This window comes from Pinus tabuliformis, chromosome 5_1, assembly GCF_031772625.1.
Source record: "Pinus tabuliformis cultivar Carrire ecotype Pingquan chromosome 5_1, CPIR1, whole genome shotgun sequence".
NCBI lineage: Eukaryota > Viridiplantae > Streptophyta > Pinopsida > Pinales > Pinaceae > Pinus > Pinus tabuliformis.
Genome location: NC_142305.1, coordinates 288,520,675 through 288,547,417, shown reverse-complemented (window position 1 = coordinate 288,547,417; position 26,743 = coordinate 288,520,675).

Sequence of the window (26,743 nt, the reverse complement as noted above, 5' to 3'; positions counted from 1 at the left end):
ATAGGCTCTAGCCAACCTATGACTCAGGGAGGGCTCTCTCTATATGATTTAGCTTTCTTTGCTGGGATTTTAGGCTAGTTTTGAAGGTTCAAGGTGTTTTTATTTTTATTGTATGGTGGATGGTGGAATCCTTAAAACAGATGGATAGACTGATGTCTTTGGACCATTGGGCTATGGATTCAAAGAAGGGTAGAAGAACTAGAATTAACTAATTAAAGGGAGTGTTCAAAGAGCAAGCTAGTAGAGTGAAGTGTAGGTCTTTGGGCTAGATAGTTGAAATGATCTTAACCAGGGTGAGAGAGCACTTAAGAAATCTCATACCACGATTAAAATGAGGAACAGAGGTTGATCATGAACAAATGGAAATTAAGAATTCTTTACTATAGACCACAGGGAGACTACATAGAGTAAGGAGCAATCAAGAATTCCTTAATTTAGATAATTAGTAGAAAACATTAAAATTCACAATAGTTAAAACATAGTGCAGTGAAGAAAATTCTGAGATGTCATTCCATATTATAACATTCAGATTTCAGATACATTAAATATTTTGGAAAACTTCTAAAGAAAAATAATAACACAAGAGAAAATACTTGTCTTCAATTTCGCTCTACACATGAATCCAATGAAATGTCTTGTCTTTATTCATTAATCCAACTTGCTGGTCCAATTAGTGATACAATAGCTTACAGTGTTTGATCAAAAAGGTCTACAGAAATTTCTAAGAATCCGCCGTACATAGTTCGAATGGTGAAGTATTTATACAAAACTTATTACAAAATATCTCAAAACAAACTTGAGGTTTATTCTAGGAAATACAAATATCTTCTTGCAAGAAGATAGAGAAAGTTATTGAATTGTTTCATGTTGTCCCTTTTTATGTGGTACTGTTGGATTTTATGGTTGGATTTGTAGCCCTTTATGTTGTCTTGCAGTTGTGGTCTCTTACACTGGCATCTTTTTGACTTTTGTCTTTCAACTGATACTCTTTGATCGTGATACTCTTTAACCCTTTTGTCCTGTTTTCATTTGATTTATCTGGCTGTTCTATTTTTATTATGCAATAACTTTTTGATGTAAAATTCTCACAGTAAATCAGTCATTGTCTCCCACCATTTTTCGTCAGGTAATTTGAAATTCATCATCCTCCTATATATCTCACCAGCCTTGGTATACTTAGCAAAATTGGGCTTTGTGATGAATAAGTGTTTAAAACATTTTTGCGAAGGTGTTATACAAAACTTTCCCTGTTGGAAGTGCTTTTATAGATGAAGTGCTAGCTTATTCCTTAGCCAACTGCCTTAGTCTATTATCATAGTCAAGTAGTCTCATAAGTTTGTCATTAATGACCAATGGACTAGGCAATCCTTTCTCCCTCAAAATTTGGAATTTGGCCATGAATCTATCAATAACCACCTGCATGTTATGGCACTATTCTTCTAAGTTCAGTGTCAGGTTTCTTTTGGAAAGGACCTTTCTTATTTCCAAAATGGTTTCAGTCATATCTGCTATATTGAGCTCCTGAAGCTCATATCTATTTTTTCTATTAACGAAATGGATGAGTCTATTAGCGTCCTCTGGAATATCACCCAATTCCTCCTTGACTTTCTGCATAGCTATTGTAGCTATCTTTATTACTTCTATCTGCTCAAAAATAACTTGAATAGATGGCCAAATATCCTTGACGTAGTCAATGATATTGGTCCATAACAATTCCTTGGTTTGCCCAAGGGGTTTCTCCAATGTTAGGTCATTTTCTAAGGCTTTGACCCTTTCACTCATTCTATTGGCTTTCTGTGCCTCTTATTTTTGCATAATCTATGCAAGTTTATAATCAGTCTCTAAACTTGCCACCTTTTCCTTTAGTCTATTCATTTTTGTAGCCTGAATTGACATCTCTTCCATGGCTCTAACTAATTTTGCTACCTTTTCTCTTGATGCTTCTGTTGCTGCTGTAGACTGTGTTGTAACCAGAAATGTTGTGATAGGTGGAGTTGTTGGTGCAAGTGAAGCTGCCAGTGTAGAAGGGGTTGTTGTAGACACAATAGGGAAGATTTTTGCAGAAGTTGTCACAATGTCAATTTTTTTCAATTGGATAAAGTTATCCAATTCTTTCTCTGTCTCCCTAAGTTGATCATTGAGTTTTAGGGCCAAGTCCATCCACTCTTCATGTTTGGTTTGGTTCTCTATGTCCTCAAGTGTTTGAGGATGTTGCAGATGTGGTAATTTTAATTGCTTCTTCAGTGCAACAATATCCTTATTCTTCTTTATTAGCTGCTCAGTAGCTTTTATATTCTTGGGATCATGTCCCAGCTCAATAACCAAGTCTTCCAAAGACTCAATCCTCGTATCCTTAGTCTGTGAGGATGCCTTTTCTAACTGAAACTTTGCTGAGATCTTGTTCAATGAATTTTCTAGATGATGGGAAGTTATGGCTTTACTTGTGAGGGTGGAGTATATCATCTCTCCAACCTATTTCTGTAGTTCTATTTGGTCTATGGGATGAATTTCCCTTGCCAACACTTCAAAGTCAACCTCCTTGTAATCTGATGATGTCTGGGGTTCTTGTGTTGTAGGTTTGATAAAGGAAATTTGTAGCTTTCCCTCCTTGATGTCAAAGGCTAGCATTAGCCTTATTTGATTTGTGGGAGTGAGCTTCAGGTATTGGGAATATGTTTGGGCTTTAAGCCTCTCATTCCTCATTTTTATTTCCTTATATATGTCCTTTATGACCTAATATTTGTTAGCATGCCTATTAAAGGAAGACACATCCACACTAACCTGCCTTTCCAACATCTAAGTTTGTGATGTGGAAGGCTCTTGTATGTCTTCAGATGGAGTTCTCGGCCTGCTTTTGTCTACCTTTGTGTTGGTAACCTGTGCTGATCCTTCTGTGTATTCATGTTCAGAGGCTAGGTTAAGTCTTTGCCTCTTGTTGTGACTTGTTTCCTGCTGCAAATTGGAGGTATCCATTCCTGAAGTGGAAGCTCCATATCTGTTTCTTTTTGGAGTCTTCTCCTCATTATGAGGAGTCTGTGTAGCTAGAGGGCTGCTCCTAGCTCTTTCTTGCTCTTCTCGTACCTACAGAAAAGTGCTCTCATCAAGCTATTTTTCCAAATCAATCTAAGTGTTTTCTACATCTACCCTTGAGTTGTCTCTGTCTACTAAAGTATTTTCCACCCATTATGTTTGATTTGCATATGCCTCTATCTCTGGTATGGGGTGGTGAGTGAAAGGTCCTAGCTTGACCTTTTGCCTTTTCTTTGTAATGAATTATAAAGGGTCATATCATCATACAAAACTCATTTGGAATTTCAGGCTTTGTATGGTTAGGTATTCCTCTTTCCCTTCCTCTCTAGAATTACATATGAAGGGACCTAACTGATCTTTGATTTTGAAATTGGACTTCCTCTTAGCATTGATAAAATTGACCTCATTTGCATTCATGATCTGTCTGTAATATTCTAAGGCAAACAATCTCATGGGGAGGTATCTTGGCAACTTAGATGGTGCAAGCAGGCAACCATATATTCTTATTTATGTGTGGTTTTGGTAAAGGTACCAATCACCCACTTTGGTTTTCTTCGAAAGATGGAGGACTCTCTTTATCTCGGGGCTTATCATAACTGGAGGATTCCCAGTGAGCATAGTCATGATTGGATGCACAAAAGAGTCTATGAAGTTAAAGTATCTATAAGGTGATCTAAACTCATGGAAAAGTGGGGTCCAAAAGATGACAGATCTGGGCTGGTCCCTTGTGTCAAGCTTCTAGAGAGTAAAGGGAAACTTATCTGATTGATAATACAAAAATAGATGCTACAATATACAAGAGTATTTGAAAACTCTCTCATTGTCCATTCTTGTGAACTGCTCATGCATCCTATCAGCTATGAAATTGGCAAAGTCATATATGATTGAAGGAGGTTACTGTGGGGTATGAATGGAAATGAAAGAAAGAACAAGTTCATCAGTTTATTCACTGGTAGAGTAACCCAAAACATAGGATATCATGGTTACAATGTTCTGGCCCCACTGAGAGAAAATAGCCCCTACATATGGAGAGGTGTCCTTAGGGATGTGCTTTTCCTCTTTAATGAAGGTTTGAAACAACTGGGCCAATCTTGAAGGGCTTAGCTTGGGATACTGGTCCAACAAGTCTCCAATTGAGAGTGCGGTTAGGTTTGTCCCTCATTGGAACTACAACATTTCATTAATTGACTCAGCTATGATAGTGAAAAGAACTTTCTAGTCGTGTGACATTATGGCTCTATGGCTGGGGATGTAACATGCATAACACATATGAACAATTTCTGGAAAGATGTGAACCTAGGGGAACTGGTATCTAGGTAAATTGGACTCCTAGAGGCCAATATTGTCTGTATGGTTTAGGTATATGTCTTTTCTTAAGCAATGGATTTTAAGTAGGAGCTCTACTGAAGTTGTGTCTGTGATTTGGAAATCCCTGTCAGCCAGTGGAAGGTGGTCCAGGTCTAAGTGTGGAGTAATAATGGGTCTAACATCCATAGAGACAGGGGCAGCCATACTTTAGTTCTTGTGGATTTGAATTATGCTCTGGGGGGGTTTATCAGTGGTTTTGAGGCTTTTTAGAGGGTTTAGGTGAGTAGTTTATAATTGCGAGTATTATTACTTAATTTCTTAATTTAAAATACTACATAGGCTAAAGGTCTTGAAATTTACAGGGGTAAGAGGTAATTTGTGGTGAAATACCTAAAATTAGGCAAATTGGCTCTGAAAATGGTGTTTCACGGAAACTGCAGTGGTTGGTGTGGTCCCTGTAAGGTTTTGAAAATGTTGGCTGGGTTGTCTGCAACATCCTCTGGAGCAGAATTGGAATTCTATCGGTAATTTTGACGTTTACAGTGGTAGCAATGGTTTATGTAGTTTATAGAGAGGATGCACAAAAAAAAGAGCGAAAGAATGCTTCGTGGCCTTTCATAGAGAAAATGACTAATTTTGGTGGTTTCACTTTAGGATGAATAGTGATTGTTTTTTGGTTAAGTGGGAGAAATGGTTTTGGAAGGACATCGCATCGCTTTTGTGGTGCGGGTGGTTTTCGAGATGGGTCACCCAATGTCATATATCATCTGACACATAGTATAGGGGGTTGGGAGAAAAACCAATTTATCGAGTGGTTATTGTTCGGCCATCAGGTGCGACAGATATGGTTGTGCATCATTAGATGTGGAGGAGAGATGATCAGCAGTAGTTGGGAGGAAAAGTTATGCAGGAGGAAATAACAGGAGTTGATGGGGGGCTAGAGTTTTAATTATGGCAATTCAAGATTAGTTTAGGAACTAATCCTGTGTTAAATGATCGGGTTTGGCTTAATGAGGGATTAGGGAGTTAGGTGAGGCCAACATGGATTAACTTAAGTTTTACTAGGGTTAGGTATATTAAGTGAAGTTATATCGGGATAAGTGGTAGTTTATATTAGTTTTTATTGAAACTAAGGGGTTGGGGTATTTTATATAGGGTTTTGTTTATTTATGGAAAAAGGGTTAAAATGGGTTTATATAATAGAGTTAGTTAATTAATATGAAAGTGATGGTGGAGTGGTTTTTCTTAAGTAAATGGGGTTAAGTGTATGTGATTGCACGTTTATATTTATACTTAGGATAAAAGAAATTGGTGGGTTTTTTGTGGGAAAGGGTTTTACATGGGGGTAAGTCACTTTTCCTAGGTAAAAGGTTTCCACCATAGGAAAGTGTGATTTTATTAGGGAAATGAGGGGAAATGAAAGGGGAATGTGTTTTCATGAAGATGGTTCTAGTACTTGTCCCCCTAAGTCATTAAGTCGAAGGTTTGGTCCCTCTAAAAGTCAAAGAAATGCTCTGAGCCTTTTTGACTTGTAGGATTTAAGTACTAGAACTTATTTATGGGAAATTAGTAAAGTAAAGGGGTGAAATGAATGAAGGGATGTTACATAAACCATATTGTGAACCATTGTCTTTGTTTTTTTACTGCTTCTACTCATTTGAAAGATGCATATATAACAATGACTTAAGTGCTTTTGTGTAATCACATGATATTTCTACAACCTTTCTACTACTTACCCATTTACTCATCCTACCATTTTCTCTTCATTTTATTTGGGTGCATTTAGGCTAACAAACCCTTATCAATCTTTTCTTTTCTTTTACAAACTAAACTATCTAATTCTAACCTTATAACATCCAAGGGCTTAGGTTAAACTGATGAGCTCCTTTCATATACTCTATCTATCTAATGACCTACCAAGATTACAATGTTTGGTTAGATTTTATTCACTAACTATAAACATAAAATTCAAAGCATGGTATAATCAAGATTAAAGAGTTTGATTACCATGGATTGTGCCATGAGTAATAAGATGCACACAATCATTATTATGCATAAAAGTAAATAGCAATGGCATTTTGACTTGCACACTTTTATGGTCTCTTTTTGTCTTTTGGGGTTCATATATTTCTTTTTTGACCTTTCTTATTCTTTTGTCCTTTGATTATTCTTTTAGGACATACACTCTTTACATTTTTTAATTTTCTAATATGGAAAATATTTGCACAAAGCAAAGGTAGATACAATATTATAAGGCTTAATCTTAATCATTCAAAATTATGAATCCTATTAGTATAGGACCCTAACAACCCATAGGGGTGCGCGACGCTCAAACAGAGATGGTCAGGGCTCAGCCGGAGCTGAACCTGCAGATCACAGAATTACAGTTGAGGGCTCAACCTTCGACTCCACCAAAAGTTAGGGAATAGCATACCACCGTGGTTACGATGACGATAACGATGGTTGACAGTGTAGTGGCGGACTGCATGCAACTTTTTAAATAGTCATTCGAGGTCCTAACCACCTTGTAGGAGGACCCGAATGTATAGAGTCTGGAGACAGAGGTGCACAAGCTATAGAAAAAATATGACGAGGTCAAAGGGACAACGTCGATGGTTGCCCTTACACAGAGGCACGCACAGATGCAGGAGGAAAAGGCGCTCACGGAACAGGTGGATGCTCCTCGGCATAAAGAAGAGGTTTTAAAAGCATGCCTACAACCATGGATAGATGAGGCTTATATGATCACAACCTCCATTGAAGGAAAGGTCGAACAACTGCAGGCAGCTCAGTAGAAGATTCAGGGCAACAGTTCAGTAGCAGTCACCGAGCAACGAGTAGAAGAAGTTCAACAGGCAACCATTGAATGCACTTCCAAGGTTGCGGAGATCCATATGGAGCCAGGAGATCTTCGTGCTAAGATCTTGCACTTGCTAAGTGACTCGAGGGTGAGTCACGATGCTTATGTTGGGGGCCTGTTGGGTGCAGAATCTCCCAAGGGCATTTTTGGGGCTTAATGCCCATATTTTGGTCCAATTTTGTAATCCAATTGTAAAGACTTTGCATTTGTGGTTGCGGAGCATGTAGATGTTAAAGGGTCATAGGGTTGTCCGCCCTTATTGTGAAAATGTAATGTCGATTGTAAAGGATCTACCCATGGTCCGTGGACCATGGGGTTGTATAAATAGTAGTTTGAGAGGACAAATAGATAATCATGAAGGATTAAGTCATAACTTTAGAGCAAAAGTCTAAGTTTGGGTCATAGCATAGGTGAGGCTTTGCAGCAGAGTGCGTAGAAGCTTAGAAGTCTGCAGCTGATTGTGCGAACCCCTGCAACTAAGTGCGTAGGGCATGTCGAGTCTGTAATTGTCCAGAATTATCAATAAAGAGAAGTATTCTATAATGTTTGTATCTTTATTTCCTGTTTATGCATCTATTAAATTGAGTATGAATTTCACTTATAATGCTTATATGATGCATGAATCTATGTAAATGTATCGGTTAAGTGAACGCAACTAAGAACATCTGTTTATGCAAAGCTAACTATGATCTTTTAATCAGATAAGAAAGACACTTAGCCTAGTTTGGGAGATATCGGAGTTTGTTGCCCTAGCAGCACGAAAGTATATCAACCCCTGGTTAGGGCTGCACAGAAGCTAATTGTACCCTTTCGCGAAGCTACTAAAGGGTGGAACAGAGGGCTAAGCAACCTACATGAAGGTAGGTAGAGCCAAGATAAACCGACATCACAACCATATCAAGGGTGTGGAAACATGGTTATAAAATCCCCCTATATTGCTTCGGGTGAGACTTCAGTCTGCACTCTACGGCCTGATGCGGAAAGGGATAGAAGGGTAAGGATTTGTTTGGTTAACTAACACTGAACCTGGGTCAAGCCCCCCATAGGCGAACTACACTATAGGGGACTCCCAAATATACTTGATGGTATGTGGCAGTGCATTCCATAGTAGTGTTGTCTAATGCATAAATGTTTGATGAGAATGTTCCCATATACTTATCATGCATGGAGCGCCATCCAATATAACGAAAAGTACATGGAGAATGATCATATACAATTATGTACGTGGAATGGGATTTCACCCTCAAGATGTAATGCTGGCAAACAATGAAAAATCCCACGTTTAACGATATAGAAACACGTGTCTAGCCTAGACCTCTATGTGTTTTCGTTAATGTTACAAATGCTCCTTAGGTTGATTCAGTAAATTTTAAGAGTTGATCTCAAATTATGTTTCTGTTTCAAGGGTCAAAAATAGATGTCACTTGAACACACCTACGATGTAACTAATATGACAAAAATAAATATTTTCAATTTTGATGAAAGCTATCTATTGTGGGGAAGAGGTGAAAACAATGATGCAACAATCAAATATGTAACAAACAAGAGGTTCCTAACTAGAACTTTCAATTTCACTATTCCAATTCAATTCAAGGCATTAAAATATACCAAGCCATCCAATGCAAGCTATGCATGATTCCCCTAAAAATTATGCAAATGTAATTTATACACAATTTCCTTTCCTGTTGTGAAGATGAGAATTCTAACTATGAAAATGTAATCTATATAAGAGAATTCTTCAAAACAAATACAAGAGGATTCCAATTAAATAAAACGTAATCTAAGATTTCATGAACATAAGACTCAAACTAAAATTGGGTGAAACTTACAAAACTCAAAAGAGACGACACTCAAAGGCGATTAACACTCAAAGGAAAAAATGAAAGCAAAAGCATGCAATTTCACACAAAGAACCCTAGATAAAATTGAAAAGATTTTTCTTTTCGACATGATTAATTTTTGAAATGAGGAAAACTAAGATGCAAATGTTTAATCACTGATTCAAATTCACTTTTGAGAATGACGACTAAGACAACAATTCATCCAAGCAGTTGTTAACCAAAATAAATTAGTTTGCAAGCAGCCAAATGATAAGAACAAAGAAAAAGCAAAACCAATTATTACCAAATGTAATAAAGCACAAACGAAAATCAAAATGGAGGCTTTAGAGAGACCACAAGACACTCAAGCATTAGTGTAGGTCAGCTGGAAGTAGGCTAATCAAAGCAACATTGAGTAAACAAAGTAAATTTTGTGCAAAAAGAGGGATTAATGTAAGTAAAGAATATGCACCAACTCTTTGCAATGCAAGAAGAGAGAGGGTCGAGGTGAGGTGAAATGCATGCACAGAGAAGGCCCAGGTGGGATTCAACACTCTCTCAGTAGACCAGAGGGTGCATTGGTCCTGAGACAAAGGATTTTGATACAAAAATTATAAACAAGAGTCAATGCAAGCACTTCCTAGGTATGTTCTTAGATGGTTAAAGAAACAAAGGTCTACGATAGAGGTAAATCAAACAAAATGGAAAAAGAAACCACCAAGGGAATACACCATTCCCAATATGGCAATGAATTTGCTATACAATATTTATGATTACAGACAAAAGTATCTCCCCTAGGTTTGGTGGCTAACCTAGAACAACAATAAGATAAAGAACCCAATGTTTTCCTTAAAGTAGATGAGGGGATGAAACCTACTTGGAATCTGTCATATGTTTCACTCCTTATTGGTTTCAATGCTCCAATATTATCTCTAATTGTCAAAATTAGAACCTTCACAACTAAACCACAAAAGCCGAGAAACTATGATATCTATGTAACACCATCTATCTACTTTATTCAATAGATCAACATGGTATTGAAATACATGAAATAATGACATCACATATAGGAAAATAAGGAACTCTTTATATTGATATAAATGGAGTGATTTATAACCACAAATAGACGTTGATCTGATAGAATATCTCCTCCAAGTTGTTGACTTGTCCTTCCTTTGTCGAAAGGTGCACCTTAATCACCCTAAACAAATGAAAGGATAACTCTCACAATAGAAACATAAGGGTAAAACCACTCCGAAATCCAATCTCTTGCATATGGAAGGTTGTAAATATATAAAGTAGGGTAAGTTGGGAGTTCTTATTCAATTACCAATCTAAGGTTTTAGATCCACTCTTCATGGAGGATGAGATCTATGGATAAGGGATGGAAACGCTACAATATGATAGGATTGGATCTGGATTTTTTATCTGAGCTAAATGGTTACAACAGATCCTAGAAGCTTTTGGAAATGGGGGATTTTGGATTCTCTCTCTTTTTCTTGAATTTCTATAACCAACAAAGCTGAAAATGGGAGCAACATGTAGGTGATCGACGTAGGCCACAGTGGAGAAGCCTGTTAATGTTGTCTAGCAAGAGGCCATGTTGCATTGGTCCTAACACTGGCTTAGATTAGGGAAGAAACTATAGGGAATGACAGAGTCATGGATAGGGGCTTGTCAAATGACTATGTAAAGGGGGAATAGGATGTTCATTGATTCCACTAGGAGGCCTATTGGTTGGATCTAACAAAATGGTCTACAACACCCATCCCTTCGCATCTCATTCAAAATCATATTAATGACCTCAAATTTCCTAACATGTACTAGTATACCTATTATAGTTGGGTAGAAGTGATAAACATGCATAAATCCTTCTTCTCATTTGGTCCATTTGAATAAGTCAAATGCTAATCCTTATGATAAATTAAATGCATTAATATCCAAAATTTTACTCCATATATTTTTCATACTTTCAACTATCATAGTTAACTTTCATGTCTCATATGTGTATTTAAATCTCATCTAAATTTCCCAAGTTTTTTTTTTTTTCAATTCCTATAGGTAAAAATTCATTTTTAGGATCTATATTTACAGTTTCTTTTTCCAATAATCCATATTGGTATTCAAGTTCCTATTGCACCTTTCATCATTGAAATTATACTAATTATTAAAAACAAAAGAGATAATATCAATAAATTAGATGGAAACTAATCCACCATGATCTCCTCAGAAGAATTATTCAAATATCAACATTGACTTGACATAGAAACAACACAACTTCCTATCATCATTACTTCCTTCCTATCATCTATGCTATTGATTTGATAACATAGTATATAGTGCCAATAATTTCTATTGCTACATAATTTTTAATACATGGGACTATGACATAGGTTTTTAATTGATATCCCATTCTTAAATAATTATGAAATCTTCTTGATACCATACAATAATTTTTTTCCTCTTCACCCATTGGTCTTATTTTGCAATCAAATTGAGGAAAATTGGAAGAACACTACTAAAAGGATGGAAGAACATGTGAGAAATCTTACAAGACACTTTCAGGGAAAAATAGTCTAGATAGAGACATATATTGCAACTGATAAGGGAGAATGTTATTGATTGAGAACTAAATTTGTCCTTTGTATCACTTATTTTATAAGAGTTTCAATATTAGTATCACCATAGAACCAAATTTGATTGTAGTAAACCATGCTCACCCCTTTTTACCAAACCTCTACATCTACAAGCATATATAGAGAAAAAATTGTTTCTTTCAACCCGAAAGTTTGGTGAAGATCATATATTGCATGTAAAATATTTCACTTATTCGTTCATCCAAGTATTTGTTGTAATTCTTATATCCATCATAATTCAAGTTGAATTTATAGAGATATTGCTGGAGGAAAGTAAACAATTGTATAAGGTTTATGTATAAAGGGTTTGAACTCCTTGACACCATAAGGAATACATATTTCTATATCTAGGCATGATAGAAAAAATGTGCAAAAACTACAACCATAATTGGTTGCCCCTCATTATCTAGTTCACCACGATATACTATATTCATTATAGCAATGTAATAGCGCCAACCCAGGTTTTCCTCGTGCAAATGCACTATAATGTTTTTATAAAATTGTATTAAAATGGCCTGAGTCGAAGGGACAAAGATCCTCAAACTGAGCAGGTGGATTTCTTGGAATATTAAAGATCTCCTTATGAAAAAAAAATTATTTTTTTGGAAAAACCATTAAAGGTTGGTTGGTGCATGATCTTAATGGATTGATTCGTGAACTAAAATGGTTTGTAAAGAGAAGTACACATGCCATGTTCTTGTGAACCATAAAAATGAACAATGGACTAGAAAATTTCTGAGGCTAGACACCATTTTAAAGGGAGTAAGGAAAAGGATTAGAATCCATGTGTAATAAGGAATAAAAATAGGAAAAAAATAGGAGGTTCGACCTTAGAGAGGAGATCATGATTCCTCATTTGGTCATAGAGGAAGGAAACCATTTGAGCACAATTCAGTTGATAGTAGATCAGATAAGAGGGAAGCGTAGAGCAACAATTTGTTGAAGAGAAGATAGGAGAAGTGAAGGGGATTCATTCTTTGGTTCCTTGGATGTTGTGGTTTGTGATGCTAGTCTCTAGAGCCCTGTAGAAACTTGGGTTACCTAAAGCTTTTGGGTCAATATAGAATCCTTGGAGCCATATAATAGCATGGGTTCCCTAGAGGTTATGGATTTATAAAGAAATATATGGAGCCCTGTAAGAACATGGGATTCCATGGAGGCTATGGGATGGGATAGAATATTCAGATCCTTCTAACAACTTGGGTTTTGTTGTAGCATCAAAATGTCTGCCTCCAAATTATAAGGGAGACTTCTTACTCAGGAACTTCAAGTAGCTCCTTTTGCATTTGTAATGGTGGTTCGAATTGGTTAAACTAGGTCCAATTACCTTGTCTTTGTCTCTACTAGATTAAGGTATGACTTTCAGCTAAAAGTAGATAAGAGACATCATATCAACTCTTCTTGTTGATCAAGAAAGAAAGTGATCATTAAGCTGATCTAGGGCTCAGCCAAGCCACAACTAAATTTTGTATCTTTGATACGAGGACTTCTAGGAATGCATAATTAAATCTAAATGAAAATTAATCATATAATGCAATAAAAAGGAAAGAAATCCTAAGTCTATCTTCATTAGGAACATGTAGATCTAACCCAACTGAGAGAAACGTAATTAAATGATTGATATTTTAAGCATGCATGACTTAATATGAATATGAAACTAATGAAGTAGCTCAATTAACTAATATTATGATTACCAGACATTATTTTCAGAGGTCTATTAACCACAAATAATAAACCAAAAACATTAGGAAGTAATTCACATAATGCTAATGGAAATTAAATCAAAATTAGATGTCAGGTTTATGAGTAAATAGTTACTTAGGAATCTGATCTTAATACATAATATAAAAAAGACATCATTGCCAATAGATTTATGAGACAAATGGATTAGATAGTTGATTCTATAAGACATGAATTCATATCGACAATAGTGCAAGATATAAATTCAATCAACATAATTTTTCCATCAAAAACTAAATTCATATTAAAAATAATCGTATTTCTAATATAAATTAACTTGAACCTGTTCTCCTACTTTGTTCCTTGAATTGATCTCTAACAATATTTCTCAACTCATAAAATTTGCTTCTAAAAGAAAGAGTTACAATAATGCAAGCTCTCCTTATCATACATAGTTCAGAATGAAAAGATACAAATATTAATAATCCTCATATCTGAGCTTGATCATCTCTACCTACAAAAATGAAACCCCTATTACAATAGTGCTTTAAGAATTCCAGAATTGCAAAGAAGAGTAGCCCCTTCCACATTTCACAAACCACTATTTATAATTACAAAAGTGAATTCGAAATAGGAGAGTTGTTGAAGAACAAATCTGCTCCAACAAGTTTCATTGGTTAATTTTTTTTTCTTCTCTTGCTATAAAAATTTCCTTGATTCAAATCTTCTCTTTCTCATATCCTTAATTGTTCTCTTGTCAAAACCAATCAAAATTAAATTAAACTGCAAATTAAAATAAAATAAAATAAATATAAAATCTGGAAAACAAACATCTCCAATCAAATTTAATTAGATCAATAAATAATGAGAAATATGAGATTTCCATTGATCCTTGTAAATATCTTGTTGGTCAAAGAGAACATAGCCAAATGGATCTGTACTCGACAGAGGCTATGAGCACGTGAAAATGCAAAAAATTAAACACAAAAAAATTAATTTTGTTTACAAATTCAAAGCTTGACATTCTACTGACTTTTAGACATATTTAATAACCAAATATAGTCTTGCAACTATTTTGGAAATAATCTCCATGATTTTATGTATCTAACAAGCTATTTTGAACCTCATTTTCTCAAGTAAAACTCAACTTATGAGCTTCCAAATTTGAAGTATGAAAATTGCCAGAATTTTAAAAACATTGTTTTATGGGCAAAAAAAAGAAATTTTTAATTAAAAATTCTAATTTTAAATTAAATCCATTAAATCTAGTTAATCTTTAGTTAATTAAATATATACAATTAATTAAATTATTTACAAACTAATTAATTTAATTTAGAATCCAAATAAATTACATTAATAAATAATTAATTATATTACTTACATATTAATCAATTTAATTAATTAATTTAACTTAATTAAAATTTAATTAAATTAATTAATAATATAATATATTAAAATTATATTTAATATTATACTACTACACTACTTACCATTTGTTTTGCAAACAGATATGTTAAAACTCCATGGCATAATACATTTGAAACAATGGAGGAGTGTTTTAAGTCAAACCATCGATTAATATGTTGAAAAATGGAGAATCGTCATCCACGCATAAGCATCGGATATCGGATATACGAACTCTTTATTTACCCTAAGTTTTAAAACGTGAACCAAATAGAAGAGGCCGAGGTTCGATATTCAATATCGAAATTTTAAATATCGGTAAAATTAGTTGATGTCAAAAATTTTATTGGGGTTTTTTTGTATCAAAAGTTTTGATCAGGACTTTTATCGGAAAAATTAATTGATATCAAAAATTTAATTGGGTTTTTTTATCGGAAGTTTTGATCAAGATTTTTATCGGTTTTTTTTAGAATTTTTTATCAAGGTTTTTTATCAGTATTTTTTATTGGGACTTTTGTAAAGGAGTAAGAGAGGAGGTGAGTTGAAGTGATGTCCATATGCAGTGGAACTCATCCATTATTAACTACGATCATTTTGGTAATTAAAAATGTTACAAAATTAATTTAAACCACCTTGTAATTATGAGATTTCAAGCTTCGTAATTATTTTTAAAATTGGGAATTTGAATAAATTACCAAGATCCCAAAAAAGCATAATTTTAATTGTTTTACAATTTGTGTAAGCGATTTTGTAGGGCCGTTAGTGAAAAATGAAATAATTAGTAAAAATTAACTAAGAATTAATATTTACAATGAATTACTAATTTGTTTACAAAAATTAAAATATTATACATTTTGTACATTTTTTAATCTAGGTGGTAAAAATTATGAGCACCATTTGCAAACTGTGTAACTAAATGAGATGAAACAAGTATAGATGGAAAACTAACGAAAAGTCAAACGCAATGAAGCAATAAAAATAGAAATTCAATGAAAATGAAAAAATGATGAATTTGTAGGATAATTAAGCAAAAGAAAATATTAAAAAAGTGATATAGCCAAAACTTTACAGAAAGGGTCCCAATTATTTGAAATAAATAAGTAAAAAATGAGGGTGTTGAGTTTTCACTACAACATTGGTGACACAATGGGAAGAACCAATTATCTCTGGTTAAATATAATGAATTTTAATTTACCCAAAAGTTAAAAATAATGGAGTCCATTTAATCATCTAACAATAAAATATTTCCATGCGTCTCACATTAATATATTAAGAAATATTAATTTGAGAATATAAGTACTCAAGTCTTACTTGTATTTCCCATGCTTCATCTTTTAATCACCCTTTTGATAAGAGAATTTTTGAGCTTTTAGTTTATCATGTGCCTGAGTGAAAGAAATGGGATGGTAATAGAGATGTATATTAATGGACATAATACTTCCATAATGTTGACTCTAAAATCTTTTCCTATAACTATCAATCAGAGGCTTTTAAAAAGTGGAGGGGTAGTAGGGATCCATTGAGTTGAACTGAAGCCAATTCCTTTCTTGAAAAGGTGAATCATATCACTTAGAAAATATGTTTGTTCCTCGATGAAAGCTATTTTAAAACAAGAGGGATTCATAATTCCATAAATATATATATATATATATATATATATATATATATATATATATATGAAACTCACTGAAATAGACAGAGTAAATATTTCCAATGTATGCCAACCATTGTTGGGTGAGGAAAAGGCCTTGCACATAAATCTTAATGTAGTCATCAAAATCAATCCAAAACCGAAAACAAAGGAAAATAATTCCAAATTGAAGTGAAAAATAAATCATCAAACTCCAAAAATGAAGAAAATGAGGAAAGTGAAAGGTAAGAGAAAAATCCTAAATTTAGACAACCAAATACAACAGGATTAACTATAAAGTGTATCAACAAAAGAATATAGGAATAAAATCATATGTGTGTCCATGCTATGTTGAGTATCTAGTATTTCTTATCTTGTGGAGTTATAAGCTATTAAGCTTCCAAACCATAAGGGAAATAACAATCATGAAGTAAAATTCACCCCTAACGAAAAGTCTTTGTCCACCACAAATTTTCTTGTTTCAAAGCAAAACTTGCATAAAAATACCTTAACAATTTTTCAATAAAAACTATGAAAATAAAAAGTTTAGGAACTCTCCAAAATAGCTTATTTAATGAAGATCATAACTATTGCTCCAAAACTCAAAAGAAAACAAGGAGGTTGAGTTCCAAATCTTATTTGGTAGAGGTGCGAGAAAGATTATGAAGAGTTGCAAAACAGAGTTTGATATCAAAAACTAAAAACAAAACTGAAAAACAAAAGTAAAAAAATGGAAGTGAATGAAAGTGGGTATATGAAATTTACCATCGGAAAATTTTGTTTGATCTTACCTGAGAGATATCATTTTCTCCGATAAAATTAACCTCTTCTTTTGATTAGAAGTAAAAGCATGAAGAAGTTGAACTATTTGAAATTTCATTGACCCAAAATCATCATTTATTAAATATAAAATAAATAAATCATTAAATTAAAAAATGACGTCTCATGATTAAAGAACCATAAGTAAATGAAATCCATCAGAAATGAGAATGAAGATATGCTTCTTTCTTAATCACAACAAAAATTGTTCTCTTTATATTTTATATTTCATATTTACTCCATGATTCTCATAAAATATCTAGGATCAAAACCAAGCCCAAAATAGTGTAATGCATATGTGTAGACGAAAAGGTCTTGAATATTTTCGTGCAACAAAAATTGTTCTCTTTATATTTTATATTTCATATTTACTCCATGATTCTCATAAAATATCTAGGATCAAAACCAAGCCCAAAATAGTGTAATGCATATGTGTAGACGAAAAGGTCTTGAATATTTTCGTGCTAAATACAGAGTGATATATCAAAACTCTAATATAAGAGAAATCAAACATGATTTAACCATGATCCATTATCTATTCTTGTTCCAAATTCTTTACCAATTGTTGTATTACCATAATGGTTTTTAAAGAGTTCCTTTAAAAACAAAGTAAGATGCGAATTAAATGGTGATTGAGATAATGAAATGGGCATCCAAAAGTGAGATAAAGGAGAAAATTGTAAACACACTGCAGGTGATGAAATTTCTCATTAGCCAGGAAGATTTCTGAGAAGAGTAAAAAGAGGCCCATGTGCATATGCCATGAAGAATATATATCCCCAAAGTCACATAGTCATCTCGATGAACGAATGATTGGATCTAACAAAATTATAACTTAAATAAATCCAAGCTTTTGACCACCATTATAACATTAATGTAAGCATATATATAAATTTAATCCAATAGGACTTAATGTGAGCATAGTGAAAGATCAGAATGAATTGATCAAAGGTCTACAAGGATACTTAACCTGCTATTTTGAAGTTCTGAGGTTCCAAGTGAATCAAAGTGAATGTTAGGATCCCTAATAAACAAGACTTCTGAAATGGGAACGATTCTTCAATAAATAACATTATAATAAATAGAGCTTTTGTTAATTAAATGTTTTTAGAAGAATTTATTTTCGGAGGTTTAATTTATTTTCACTTCTGATATCAGAAGTCCTAATATAAAATTTCTTGTAAATCTTTTAAATAAGAGTACTGAGAAAAGGAATTCTGAATTTAATATTGGATAAAAATTTAATATTGGAACTCGGATACGATAATAGTTCAATGAGATTTTGAGATCGAGAAATTTGAATAAATAAAATTAAAATAGGATTCTTGGATCTCAGGGAAATGCCTAGAAAGTGTTTTCAGATGGTTCCGATATAACATAAACCCATGAATCCAATATAAAAAAGTGAATAATAGAAAATCAGGATTCCAATAATAAACGGATAAAGGCCCTGAATAAATTCAAAAAAAAAAACGTGACTGAAACATATGTAAAATGAATGAATGCAATGGAAAAGGTTTTAACTCAGACGAAAAACGTAAGATTCAGAACATGTATAGATAAAATTACGGATAAAATCATGTTATGAAACTAGTGCAAAAAAGATAGAAAAGATAGATCAACGCCTTAGAATTCAACCTCTTCGAGGGGGCATCCTCCTTTACATTACATAAATGAACAATTCTTGGATGATTCAAATGACAAAACCTCCTTTCTATCAATAGGAGTCTAAGGAGTCATAATATAACCTAGCTGAGCTAATAATAATAATATAAAGCCACAAAAATAACAACAGAGGGATTCTATGGGGCACAATAATAAAAATATGGGGACAACAGGGGCTCAACAATATTAATAAGGGATACAACTACAATAGTAATGGTGTAATCACTAGTATTATAGGGACCCAACATGCCGCTCTCCTTCAAAAAATTGTTGTCCTCAACGCTTGAGTAGTTTTGGATGCATCTGTATAAAATTCTCATCCTCCCATGTGGAATCTTCAGCGGATAAGTTCTTCCACTTGATAAGATGCTCTGAAATTAATTGATTTCGTAGCTATCGAGTTCTTGTTTCTGTGACTACTTGCGGTTCCAATGTAATTTTTCCTTCCTCGTCAAGTTCTGGCAATATTGTTTGAACTGGGAGCTTGTCGCCTATAACCTTCTTCAAACATGAAACATGGAAAACTCGGTGCAATCGAGAAGCAGCAGGAAGCTCCAATTTGTATGCCATAGTACCAATCTTTTGCAACACCTTGTATGAACCATAATACTTTTGTGATAATTTATTATCCTTCTTAGCTTGCTTGAGGGATATTTTCTTATATGGTTGTAGTCGTAGGAATACCCAATCACCTACATCAAAACTTATTTCGTTGCGATGTTTATTTACCTGTTGTTTCATTCTATTCTGTGCCAACACGAGGTTATCCTTTAAGAGTTGGAGGACTTGTTGTTGATGTTCGATGTGATGTTCCACTGCTTGAACCTTAGAACTTTCTCTTAAATATGATGTGATGGATGGTGGCTAATATCTATAAAGTTCCATAAATGGGGTCATTTTTGTTGCTTTATGGAAGGAAATGTTATACCACCATTCAGGAAGAGGAAACCATTTGACCCATTGTGTCTGTTTATCAGATACAAAGCAACGAAGATATCCTTCCGAACATTTGTTTACTATCTCAGTTTGCCCATCAGATTGGGGATGATAAGATGAGCTATGAGCTAGCTAAGTACCAAGACAAGAAAATAATTCTGTCCAAAAATTTATAGTGAAAATGGGATCTCTGTCACTTACAATAATCTTTGGGTTTCCATGTAGCTTTTGAATTGTTTCCATAAATGCAGTAGAAACTGTACTAGCTTTAAATGGATGTGATAATGCACAAAAGTGTGCATGCTTGGTAAGTTTATCAATTACCACCATGATGACACTCTTTCCCTTAGACTTGGGTAAACCTATGATAAAATCCATTGGAACCTCCTCCCAACATTGGCTTGGAATGGATAAAGGTTGTAATAAACCCGATGTCTTAATTGTTTCAACTTTATTTTGTTGGCAAACCAAACATTCCGCTACAAACTTTTGAATATATGATTTAAGGCCATCCCAAAAAATTTCCTTCTTAACCCTATGGTAAGTTTTTTAAAATCCTGAGTGCCCTCATAGGGGAGAAGTGTACAATTCCATAAGAATTTTTGTTTTAGCTGGGAATTCTTACAGAGGTATAAGTGATCTTTGTACCATAACGGATCATTTTGCCAGCTAAATGTATCAGACGTACTAGAATCTTGTTGTAAATTTCGAATAAGTGCCCACACTTCTTCATCATTCTTCCATTCCTCCCTTTCTTCATTTATCCAATCTGGTTGGATAATTGAAATGACGCACAACAATGCTTCCACATCCTCATCCTTTCTTAGGAGTGAATCTACCACCACATTTTGCTTCCCTTTTTTTAGATAATTTCAAAGTCATAACCCAACATCTTTGTGACCCACTTTTGTTGCTCTTCAGAGGATAATCTTTTTTCTGAAAAGTATTTAAGGCTATCATGATCCGTTTTTACCTTGAAGTGCCTTCCCATTAGGTAGGGTCGCCATTTCTTAAGTGCATGGAGTATTGCCAACATTTCCTTCTCATATATAGATTTATGTAAAAACTTTCCCTTGATTGGACGACTTTCAAAAGCAATGTGTCTTTCATATTGCATTAAAACAACACCAATTCCATTTCCTAAAGCATCACATTCCATAATAAAGGTTTTTGTGAAGTCCGGTGTAGCTAAGACTGGTGCTTGGCACATTGCCTCTTTAAGATGTTCGAAGGCATTTGTTGCATCTGGAGTCCATGAAAATGCTTATTTCTTCAATAATGTTGTTAGAGGCGCTGCTATTCTCCCATAATTCTTAACAAACTTGCGATAATACCCTGTCAACACAAGAAATCATCGCAGATGCTTTATGGATATGGGGATTTTCCATTCCTTAATGGCTTTAATTTTGCTAGGGTCTACTTTAACTCCTTCATGAGATACAATATGACCTAGATATTCCACCTCTTGTACTCCAAAGAAACATTTGGATCTTTTTGCATATAATTGTTTCTCCTCCATTAGCTGTGGCACCCTGTCAACATGTTCAACATGATCCTTCCAAGACTTGCTATAGATTAGTATATCATCAAAAAATACTAACACAAATTTTCTAAGGAATGTTTTGAAAATGGAATTCATCCAACCTTGAAATGTTGAAGGTGCATTGGTAAGGCCAAAAGGCATGACCAAAAATTCATAATGACCCTCATGAGTTCTAAATGTTGTTTTCGGAATGTCCTCAGTCTTCATTCTGATTTGATGATATCCTGAACGAAGATCCAACTTGGTGAAGTAAATTGATCCATTCAATTCATCCAGTAATTCATCAATGATAGGAATGGGAAACTTATCTTTAATAGTGAGCTTGTTGAGCTCCCTATAATCCGGACACATGCTCCATGATCCATCCTTCTTGTGCACCAATACTACTAGAGCAGAGAAAGAACTTTGACTCGGTTGAATTATACTAGCCTTTAGCATTTATGCAACCATACGTTCAATTTCACTCTTTTGGGCATAGGGATATATGTACAACCTGATGTTTGGAGGAACACTTCCTCGAATCAGATGAATAGCATGCTCATGATCACGAATAGGTGGGAGACCTTTGGGAGTCTCAAATACCTTAGAATGATTGTCCAAGACTTTTTGGAGATTTGGAGAAATAGATGATTCCAATGTGGAAACATCTAGCGAACATAATTGTGCAACTACACCTCTCTGTTCCTTTTTTAGAAGCTTTTTCATACCATTAGAACTAATTATCTTTCCTGGTTTCCTTGTAATACCCCTTAATTCAACTTCCTTTCCTTCCACAAAAAAATCCATGAAAATTTCTTGAAAATTAAAAGCTATTATATCCAAGGATTGTAGCCATTGGACACCTAGTACAACATCAGCACCTCCCATTGGAATGGAAAGCATTGGGCTAGTCAATACATATTCTCCCATGGATAGCTTGATATTATGGCACTTTCCAGAGAAATTTATTGTTCCTCCATTTGCAACCATCACTTGACACTCTAGTGTTGGATATAAGAAGCAATTCAATTCTTTTGCTACCTTACAATGAATAAAATTGTGGGTACTTTTTGAATCAATCAACACTATTACCTTTTTCTTCTTGATTTGTCCTTCTATATTAATTGTTTGAGGAGTGGTAATTCCTGCTAATGCATTACAAGATATGGTCAGATTCATTTCTTATTTACCTAGGCTTTGTTCCTGGAGTATATCCTCTTCTTTTGACCTTTCTTGCTCCTTTTCTTCTTCCTCTTCACAATTTATGTAGAATAATTTCTTCTCAGCACACTTATGACCTTTAGTGTATTTTCTATCACAACTGTAACAAATCCCGCTCTTTTTTCTTCAAATTGTTGTGGTGTCAACCTTATAGGTTGTGGAAGACTAGGGATGACAACATTTCCATCTTTATAGTTGTGAGTGGTATGCTTCCTGGTTGCCATAATTTTTCTTTCCATTTCTCTTGATAACTTGAATGCCTTCTCTAATGAATCAGATTCCCAAAGGTGAACATCATGTTGGATATTATCCTTTAAAGTCCATATGAACAAATCAATCCTATGCTCCTCTGGAATATTTTTTACCCTTATGTTCAATTTTTGGAACTCCTCAATGTGCTCCATTATTGAAACCTTTTGTTTGAGACTTATCAATTGGCTAAAAAAGTGTTGCTTTTTTATCCTCATAATGTGCTGTCAATTCTTCTGTAAAAATTTCCCAAGTGATAATTTGTTTATGAGAGAGCAAACATTGATACCATACAAACTGATTTGGTTCCAAATATAAAGTTGCAATACATACCTTTTGTGTGTTTTGCACATTATTGAAATCGAAAAATTGCTCCATCTGTAATATCCATGTTACGGGATCCTTGCCATCAAACTTCTTCATATCGATTTTTTGAATATGGTGGGTCTTCGATCCCACATTAGAGTCTATGAAATCATGATTAACATTTCTTTTGTTCACATCATGGGTTTCCTTTACTACCTTTTAACCATTAGTAAGTATTTCTTATAGAAAATTTGTCAAATCTGTCTTCAAATCTGCCATGTCTCTCTTTAAATCTGCCTTCAAATCGTCCATCTTAGCTTCCATGCCCTTTATCTTAGATTCCATGCCATTTATCTTAGCTTCTGTTAGCTTTTGTGCAAGTGACACTTGTTGCACTTGGTCTTGTAATTTTGATATATCATGTAGTATTTTTTCCTCTTTTTCATGATTCATGCTAGATATTTTAGGTTGCTTACGAGGTGTTTGCATTTTCTTTCCTACACAACCTTTTCCACTTTGTAGGAGCTCGATATTGTCTCTGATGTATCTCTGTACTTTCAGATCATCCAGTTCTAAAATTGCAACTTGTGGTAGCCCTTTGTGTCCTCTTTCCAATGCCACTAGTCTGATCCAAATTGGACTCTCCAAGAAAGAGTTATGTGAAATCTCCCACAGTGACCTGATTATAGACTAGTTCAGTAGAACAAACTTGTACGATGTGCCACGAGTCACTGTTTCGACCTTTGGCTCTAAAAGTATATATACAAAAAACTACAATCCATCCTCTTTCTGTACCTTCTTACGAAATTTGAATCTGATGCTCAGAGAGAAAGTTATGACAATTTTCCCCAGGTCACTTATTTGGAATGTAATTCAGGAGTTTGCAAAAAGACCAACTTCCTCGGATCATATCTCCACAAATATAGCGTGAAAAGCTCTGAAATTTGGAACCAAGGTCAGCGCCATTTCTTCTCCAATGGTTTTTTTTTAGCTTCTGAACCGTCTTAGAAAAACGTTATAGCGAAAATTCCACGATGACCTATTTGGAGCAGCGAAACCCTATAATCCAAAGCTTTGATACCAAATGTTATGAAACCAGCTCAAAAAAAGATAGAAAAGATAGATCAATGCCTTATAATTCAACCTCTTCAATGGGGCAACCTCTTTTACATTACATAAATGAACAATTCTTGGATGATTCAAATGAAAAACCTCCTTTCTATATATAGGAGTCTAAAGAGTCACAATATAACCCAACTAACCTAACAATAATAATATAATGCCACAAAAATGACAATAGAGGGATTCTATGGGGCACAGTAATAACAATATGGGGACAATAGGGGCACAACAATATTAATAAGGGATACAACTAGAATAGTAATGGGGTAATCGCTAGTATTATAGGGACCCAACAGATCATTTGCTACAAGTGTTTTTTGTAAATTTTCCTTTGTTTATAGCAAATATGAGCAATAAAGAGTGTAAGCATTTCATTTCCGCTACGCCTATGAGAGGGAGAATATGCTTATTGAAATATATTTCTGAATGTGCGAAGGAAGGAAAATATGAATAGAAGAAAAACTAAAAAATACCTAAATCCTTATGAAACAAAAAATACTTCCATGGACATGTTGCAGATTAGAAAGGATTGTCTCCTTACTTATCTCAAGTCACCAAAATCAAGCAAATGAACACCTGCAAAAGAAACAAAACATAAATAAGAAGTAAACCATGAAAAAAAATAAAACTAACAAGATATGAAGATGACCCCATTAATGTGTATGTAGAAGAATATTGACTGTAAGTTTACCTTATGAATCTTCAATTTCTCCCATGCATTTCTCAAAATTCACATATGTTCAACATCATCTACTTATTCAATAAAAAATGCTAAGTAATGAACTTTCAAATTTCATCCACTTGAAATTTACATTGAAGGACAAAAGTGATCAAAATGAGCCTTTAGAAATACTTGTGAATTAAAAAATTTCCAAGCCATAGCAATTCCTTGGAACTTCTTCATATATGATTTTATTACAAAAACATTTTTAACAATGTGATGAAGTTTTGCAAAAGAAATGCAATCAAGCACATAACAAGTGTATGGGGATGCCAAGGGAAAAGCTTGGGCTCATTACTTTCTTACTAAAAATTTCCAATAATGAAATAAATGCAAACAAAAAAGGAATCTAAACCTAAATTAATGTATCCTTAATTCTAACTCAATGAAAATAAACATGACTAGGTCTAGTCATATTTCCATTGTAACCACTCTCTCATTATAACTCTTGCATGTATGTAAAGGTCAGACATTAGTAGCAAGAATATAGTTGAATGAATAAAAATAAATTTGAATATATTATGTAAACTAATTGCTAACATATTTTTAAGAAGCAACTTATTTACAATCATCTTCTCTTGAAATGTCATTTCTAGCTAAATTTTAATTGGATCATAGAAATCTCGATGGATTTTGATTAATGATTGGAAGAGGTTCAAAAGACAGGTTAACTAACCAGATTGTGGAAGTGGAATTCTAGATACAATGGCCTGCATAAATTTGCCTGTATTATGTACATATGTTAAATTATTAACAATCTTCAGATTAGGAAAAATTTCCAAATGTATTTCAAATGTGTCAATGGAAGAACATTAATTGAATTAAATTTTTGGTAATGTTGTAAAAATAAGCTCCTTTTTGGCATTGTTTTCGAGAGAAAATGAACAAGTGATAAGATATGAACATCAATTGAAAATGGAAGAGTAATAGCTCTTTATGTTCATGCTTATGATTTATAACTTTATTTTTCCATTCAAGAAATGCATCAATTTAGTGTTCAATATTGAATTGGTCAATATGTCAACATAATATATCTAAAAACTGAAAAATGAAAAGCGAAAACAAATGTGAAATTAATCAAAATAAATGAAGGAACAACAATGAAATCAAATCATAATTTACACTATTGTTACAACTAGTGTTACAACAGAACTGGGACAGACTTGAAACAATTTCCTTCTCACAAGAATTGACCAGAATAATGGAACTAGAATGGTCACCAACACCAACTTGTGAACTAGAGAGAGGATTAGGACTTTGAATAGGAATGAGAGCTTGATATCCTAAGAATCATATATTGGGATGGTTTCTTGAATGCTGAAATCATGAAGATGATTACTTGTTTGAAAATCAGAATTTATTGGAATTATTTCAAAGTTAGAGTTTTCTTCGTTCTCACATGTGATTTGAATCTGATAATGAGGATTGAATGTATAAGAAAATAAATCAATATCCTTAATGTTAGAGTAATTATCATAAATGACTTCATAATATTCTCTAGAATTCCCTTGATTCCAAACGATGCATCAACACAAGAAGGAATAATAAGCACATTTTCATCAATGTCATAAGAGTGATCAATGAATGATTCTATATATTGATAAAAACTAATTGACAATTGATTTATATCAACTTCTCTGCTTTCTAGAATAATATAATGCAAAGAGGAGATAAATAACAATCAGTAAAAATGTCAGGATTAAGAGAGAAATGTGAGTGTAAAGAAATGGATCTAAAAATATCTCTATTCATAAATTCTTGTGCATTTTCTTCATTATAAATTTCAAATTGATGACCAATCATCTATGTACTAA